Source organism: Mandrillus leucophaeus, unplaced genomic scaffold (genome assembly GCF_000951045.1).
Source record: "Mandrillus leucophaeus isolate KB7577 unplaced genomic scaffold, Mleu.le_1.0 Scaffold540, whole genome shotgun sequence".
Classification (NCBI taxonomy): Eukaryota; Metazoa; Chordata; class Mammalia; order Primates; family Cercopithecidae; genus Mandrillus; species Mandrillus leucophaeus.
Genome location: NW_012105809.1, coordinates 1,225,500 through 1,232,946, shown reverse-complemented (window position 1 = coordinate 1,232,946; position 7,447 = coordinate 1,225,500).

Below are 7,447 nucleotides of genomic sequence, written 5' to 3'. Positions count from 1 at the left end.
CATATTCTTCTTAAGAGGACCTCCAAAATAGCAGACTTTGCGGGCCCCACTAGAACTAGGCTCCCCTGTGACTGGCTTGCTTGCCGAGACGCCCTTCATTACTCTGATTAGGGTGCCCACTTCTTCCCTGCTCCAGTCCTGTGGTCTGACTGGACCATGAATCAGACCCAGATTGGGGCTGACTTTTCTGCTCCACCCCAAAATACACACACAAAAATACTTCTTAAAATGTACCTAGAATATACAAGTCCCTCCCTGTCTGACTGTGGTCCCAGTAAGGAAAGGGACAGGTCTGGTGGAGCAGTGAAGGCACGATGGAGCCATTGGGTCTCATAAAAGCGAAACTTCAACCGAATTAAATTTAAAGGAGTGTAATTGAGCAATGAACGATTTTTGAATCAGGCAGCCCCCAGAATCACAGCAGATTCACAGAGACTCCAGGGGTGCCTTGTGACCAGAACAAATTTATAGACAAAAAATTAAAGTGGCATACAGGAGTGGGAATTGAGGTACAGAAACAGTGAGATTGTTACAGCTCTGCTCTTCAGATTGGTCTTATTTGAAGGCAGTTTGAACACTCAGCAGTCTATGAGTGGTTGAAGTATGGCCGCTAGGATTGGTCAACACTTAGCCATTGTTACAGGTGCATATACTACTAAGTTAGGTTTTCAACTTTGTCTCACTATTAAGCTAGGTTACAGTTCATCCACAAGGACTCAAATATAGAAGTATGGAGTGCTTCTCAGGCCATATTTACTTTGCTTTAACAGGTCCTAATGACTGGTTCCATTCAAACTCTAACGTTCGTCATCCCCAAGACCAGCTCCTCTCTGTCCTTTCCATAAATGTTATTGTCCAAGTTCCAATGCCCAGCGGCACCATTCATCATCATTACAAGGATTGGAATCGGAATCATATGACTGATAGGAAGCCATCAGCAGAAACTTTATGATATTCAACTCCAATTTCTTCTGAATTTCAGATATTGATATGTATAGCAGCATTGATTTTCCTCTGGCTGAGTGAGGCCAAATTGCCCACATTTCTATCTCTATATTTTCCCATCAATAAACCTGCAGAACATTTAAAGTTCATTCAAATATTCTAAGTGACCATACGGATACAGAGAGTCATTCCTTTTCCATGTTTCACTAGCTTAATATTCACAACTGGAGGGAATGAAATCATAGCACATTAATAGAAAACATAAAATCAGTTATGTACAGTGTTATTCAGAAGATCTTAGTGAGTAGTCAAATCGACACTGAGAGCTATCTGCAAAACCGCCTCCACCTGCGGAGCCTGGCGCCTGGCTGGAAACCTATGCATGGTGTCTGGGCCTGCCTTTGGTCAAACGAAGCCTCACCTGCCGGGCTCACCTGATGGCCTCATCTGCATGGCCTCACCTGCGTCGCCTCAACTAGCCGGCCTCGCCTGAGAAACCTGGGCACCTAGTTTGGTGCAGGTCGGCATCACTGTCTAAAGGAAGCTACAGTCAAAGACTCCGGACCAGGCTGGCCATGCTCTTTGCACATTTACATTCCCAGCCCTTCATTTCTAAGTCTTTTTAGCTGAGGTTCTGAGCAAAAGTCTTCTTCAAGTTCCTCTGCTGAGGCCTCCTTTTGCCACAAGGAAGGAGAAAAATTGGAGACACTTTTCCCACTCTGAGCCCTCGCCCAGCACTTTCCATTCTTAACCCTCTTCCCCCACCCTTCTCCTTTATTCCAGGGCCCAGAAAACTGCAAGAACCTTTTGTTTGGAGTTCCCTCGATGGTGAGAAGACCCTCACATCTGCACAGATCTGCTTGACCCTGGACTAGGGCTCCACTCCATTGGAAGCAGGGAGCAAGGGAGTCACTGCTTCCTCTGCTTGGGCTCTGGCTTCCTGGGCCTAGTGAGGGAGAAGAGGCCTGCCTGTGTTTGTCCTGTTACTATAACTGACCACCTGCCCCTGTGGGCTCAGCCCTCTCCAGCTCAGCGAATCCTAACACCGCCAAGCTGTCCTTTCTCTTCTGATAACTTGGCTATTCCAAAGATATCGTTTATCAAAATTATGGACTTGCCCAGGTGTAAATTAGTAGGACAGCAAGAGTCTGGGTTTACTTCTAATCTATTTGTTTTATAAAATTCGTTGTCTTTTTTCAAGTTCAAAGTACCCTAAATTATTTTTTCCTGGTAAATATAATCTCTTGAACATCTACATTTCCTGCCTGTCAGAAAGGAAACCTAAGTGAAGTCATTAAATGGAAATAAGAAAACAAAAATGAGAGTTCCAGAGAATATAAATAAATTAATTAAAAGATGATTATTCTGGCTTTAAAAGAATGATTCCTCTGGCCCAAGTTCATTTAAATTAATACTGCTGTTATTAATGAGGTCATTTATTTATAAAATAAATATGCTGAAAAGAAAAACATAACATCTTATGTAGTCGAATTTGAACAATAAAATAAAACAATGAAATTTGAAGTAATACTTTCATTTGTGGCCAAGGAAAGAAAGGGTTGACAATTTATTGGGAATATAATGCTTCGGTTAATTTTATGCAAACAGCATAGCCTGGAGATTAAAAGCCAGGCCTCAAAAATCAAAGTGCCTCTGTACAAGTCCCAACTCTGCCCTCTCCTAGCTACGTGAGCTGGAATCCTCCTACAGCCTGCCGCATCTCTGTGTCTAGAGCACAAGTCATCCCGCTTTCATGGTCAGGTGCTTAGGAGCAATAGGTTAGTTACAGTTTATGCAAGTGCTGAAATCATTTGTTTAATAAATTAACTACTTTATTTGGAGCAAAACCTTTTTGTTTTTCTGTACAGAGATGGGATTCAGGACAGGCTCGTCCAAAATATGACACCTCGGCTTTGAGAAAACAGCAAAAGCAGGAAGGTCCCTCTCGGCCTTCCCTCACCCTTTCTTCCCTGAAGCAGGTCTTAAAGCCGGCATTCCAGGGGTGCTCTCCCTGTGGCTGGAAGGAAGGAATGAGTCTGAACAAACAAGACTTACGAAGTCCCCTCAATTTATTGCCATCAGATCTTGCCTTTTTATCTAATCATACTACTCTATGACTTCCTAATCAAACCTAGCATGAAAAATACACAGGTTTGTTCATTTTTTGAGTCTTTATTTCTGAGGACTGTGTTTAATCTAAAACTTATTTCAAATAAATATGCATGCCTTTGTCTTGTGAACCTGTCTTTTGTTATAGATGTGTCTGCCATGAATCTTGAGGTGGGTGAGGAATAAACATATCTCATGACAGAAACATGCTTGACTCTGGTTTTCTGGTATTTTATATTCTCCAGAGGAGACATTGGGTGCTCCAAAGTCAAGTTCACGCAACTGCATGGATTACTCTGATGACTTCAACTTTTGTTTATGCAAATAGATACAATTTATGTTTGATGTCTTTTTTTTTTTTTTAATGGAGGCTTACTCTGTCACCCAGTGGGGAACACAGTGGTGCAATCTCAGCTCGCTGCAACCTCTGCTTCCTGGGTTCAAGCAATTCTTCTGCCTCAGCCTCCCGAGTAGCTGGGGTTACAGGAGTACACCACTACACACAGCTAATTTTTGTACTTTTAGTAGAGATGGGGTTTCACTATGTTTGCCAGGCCAGTCTCGAACTCCTGACCTCAGTTGATTTGCCCACCTAGTCTTCCAAAATGCTGGAATTACAGGCACAAGCCACCGTGCCCAGCTTGATGTCCTATTCTTGACTGTAGTTTGTGTGTTCATGTATATAATACATGATGTTATATTTCTAAATGATTTCACCTTCTTTGTGACTGAAAAGGGGTTCTTTCAATCATACTTCATTGGGATAACTGGTACAACTCAGATTCTTTACAGGTGTTTTCATTTGGTCCACGTTGTCTTTCTGTTTAAGTATGACACTTGTTCTTTGATGTATTTTCCTTTTGGGTTGACACACATGCTATGGCAGATGCTGTCAGTGTCTTACCTATATGCCCTCAGTGTGTACCTCCTTTGCCAGCAGGGCACACACAACCAACACCTGTAATCCTGCTTGAGTTTTCTTTTTCTTTCTGCAGAAACACCTAAAAACTAAGTTTTATACCCATTAGAAGTCACTCTCCACTCTCACTGCTTCCCCAACCCTAGATATCCACTAATCTACTTTTTGGCTTCATGGATTTGCCTATCCTGGACATTTTCTGTAAATGGAATCATACAATATATGGCCTTATTTGTCTGTTTCCTTTTTTAACTTAACAATGTTTTCAAGGTTCATCCATTGTGTAGAAAGCCCTGGGACTTCATTTTTTTATGGCTCGATATTATCCCTCAATATTTCTGAGGTATACCACATTTTGTTTATCCATTTATAAATTGATAGACATTTTGGTTTGGCTTTCTGCTGTTTGGCTATTATTAATAATGCTACAACAAACACACACACATATATATATATATGTTTTTGCACACACACGTTTTTAATTCTTTTCGGTGTATAACTAGGAGTGGAAGTTTTAGACCCCATGGTAACTATAGGTTTATCTTTTTGATGAACTGCCAAACTGTTTTCCATAGTTGCTAAACTATTTTGGATTTTTTACCAGTAACATATGAAGGTTTCAGTTTCTTCATATCTATTTTATATATCTATTTGTAAATATTTTCTCCCATATCATGGGTTGTCTTTTTATGTTCCTGATAGTATTCTTTGATGGAATAAAGATTCTAATTTATATAAAATTCAATGTATGCATTTATTCGTTGGTCACTTGTGGTTCTATTTTCACATCTAAGAAATCTTTGCTTAGTCTGAAGTCACAAAGACTTATAGTTATGTGTTCTAAAGCTTTATAGTTTTATCTTGTACATTCAGGTCTTTGATTGACTTTTGAATATGATGTAAAGTAGGAGTCCAAATCCATTTTTTTTAACATGTAGATATTTATTTTTCCCAACAGCATTTGTGGAAAAGATGATTCTTTTCTCACTGAATGTACTTGGTAACCTTCTCAGAATCACAGATGTAAGGGTTTATCTCTGGGATCACTATTCTCTTTCGTTGTTTTGCATATCTGTTCCTATATGACTATCACAGTGTATTTATTACTGTAGCTTTGTATTAAGTTTTGATATTAGGAATTGTGAGTTCTCCAACTGTGTTCTTTATTTTTTCAATATTGCTTGGATTATTTTGGGTCCCTTACACTTCCACATGGATTTAAGGAAATAGCTTATCCATTTCTGCAAAATGGCAGTTAGAATTTTGCTAGAAATTGCATTGAATCTGGAGAGTATTATCATGTTAACAATATTATCTTTCAATCCATGGACATAGATGCCTTTCCATTTATTTAGATTGTCTTTGATATCTTTCAACAGTTTTATAGCTTTATAGTTTTTGTAAGATTCATATTTATTCAGTTAAATGTATTCCTAAATATTGTTCTTTTTGTTACTCTTTTAAATGGAGTTTATTTTCTTAATTTCATTTAAGATTGTTCATTGCTATTGTATAGAAACACAACTAATTTTTATATTGACCTAGTATCTTACAACTTTAATGGATTTATCTATTAGCTGGAAGAGTTTTTTGAGAGTTTAGGGTTATGTACTCTTTCTCTACTAATTTTAATCTGGTCTAATCTGTCAGTGATCTAAACAATCACAGAATAAAGAGATATATTTAGTTTAGTTTGTATTTCTGGGTCTATTTATTAACATTTTAGTTAACTTTTGTCCAGGTTCTTCCCTACTTCTTTTGCTTCTGATCTTTACATTGAATCTTTTTTCCTGTTCTGAGTTCATCCTCAGGAAAAAATAATTGATACAAATTTTTGCTAAGCCCATTTATGCCTAGTGTTGTATTATTGGAACACTAAGCCTGTAGGAGTTATTTATATCCTACCATTCAAGGTCATTGCCAAGGTCTCAATGCAAAAATTTGAAAAATTGTAACCTCAGGCATAAATGGCTTAATATGAAAATAATCCTCATTGGCATAAATGGATTGGGCCTATTCTCAACCTGGCATGATTCTTTTCAGTTGGTCACCAAATATGACCATTTTTTTGGTCATTGAAACAATTAATCAAGTTTTACCAACTTGATTAGTTCATTCACTGAATAAAGTTTGAAATTAAGATTTGGATTTTTCGTAAGGGTATTGGTAAAGAAGGCTGTAATGACTTTTTAAGTTATATTATATATATATACATTCTTATTTTATTTGATGTGCATAAATGTCTTAACACCTACTAACATTGAACTTACTATTAACTGAAGAATATTGAATAGAAATGTAAGTAGCTTTAAATATTAATTGTATTTTCCAATTATTTATTCACAATCTCCATTTTGATGCCACTTATTTCTATTTTCTTTCTAAACTGAATGATCTAACAGGGCTTAAATTTTAATGAAATATATAAATGAATGAGTTTTTTAGCAAGATTTTGTCAATAATATGCCTTTCACATATTAATTGTGCTTTGATTAGTATAGTAATAATAAATCATCAAATAGCACTTAATTTTACACATTGTCTTCCCAAGCATTGTTTTATTTAATTTTCTCAAGTTTTGTAAAATAAATATTACACTAATTTTAAATGTATAAAATAAAGGTCTTAAAAGATGATTATTTTTAAAATCACATAGACTAAATCTTCTTTTTTTTCCATGTGTTCTATTTTGCAACGTACAAACAAGACCAGGCTGGCACAGGAATTGTGGAATAAGAGTTGAACATCACATGAAGAGATAAACTTTCAAGCTTTTCTCCTGAGGAAAAAAAAGAACTATTGTTTATTGACAATATATGATAGGGTGGCAAACTTGTTCTACTTATGCACTGAGTCAACATTCACTAATACCATGTGTTATAAATATAAATGTACATTCACACAGATAGGGCATAAAAGTATAAGAGTGAGAAGGACCAAGAATGGAAATTTAAAATCATATGGGCTTGCCTTCAAAGCCTGGTTTTTGTCTTTTATTGTATCAGGAATGGCACATAAGAATTGAAAATCCTAATTACACCATAGTTATTTTCTAGAAACCACTGCATTTTGAAGATCACTATTTGCCAGAGACTAGCGTAATACATAGATAGAAATATTGTTAAGTGACAAGTAAGAAAAATAATCTGGAAGGAATATATAACAAAACACACCTTATCTGTTTAGCAAAAATTAAATGACATATTTTAAATTTTTATATTAAGTTTGTGAAAACTTCATATTTCTAAGTCAGAGAACATATTAATATGTTGGAGAATTATAAAGATAGAAACTAATTGTCTTTAAATAAATGTTTAAATACATAACGTGTTTTCTGCTGTAGTATATATACCAGGTTTTTTGGCAGTAGTTTTATTTTATTTTATTTTCTATCAGGTTTACTGAGGTATGATTTACCTGCAGTAAAATACAACCATTTTAATTTGTAGCTGTGCATGTTTTGATAAAGTGCAC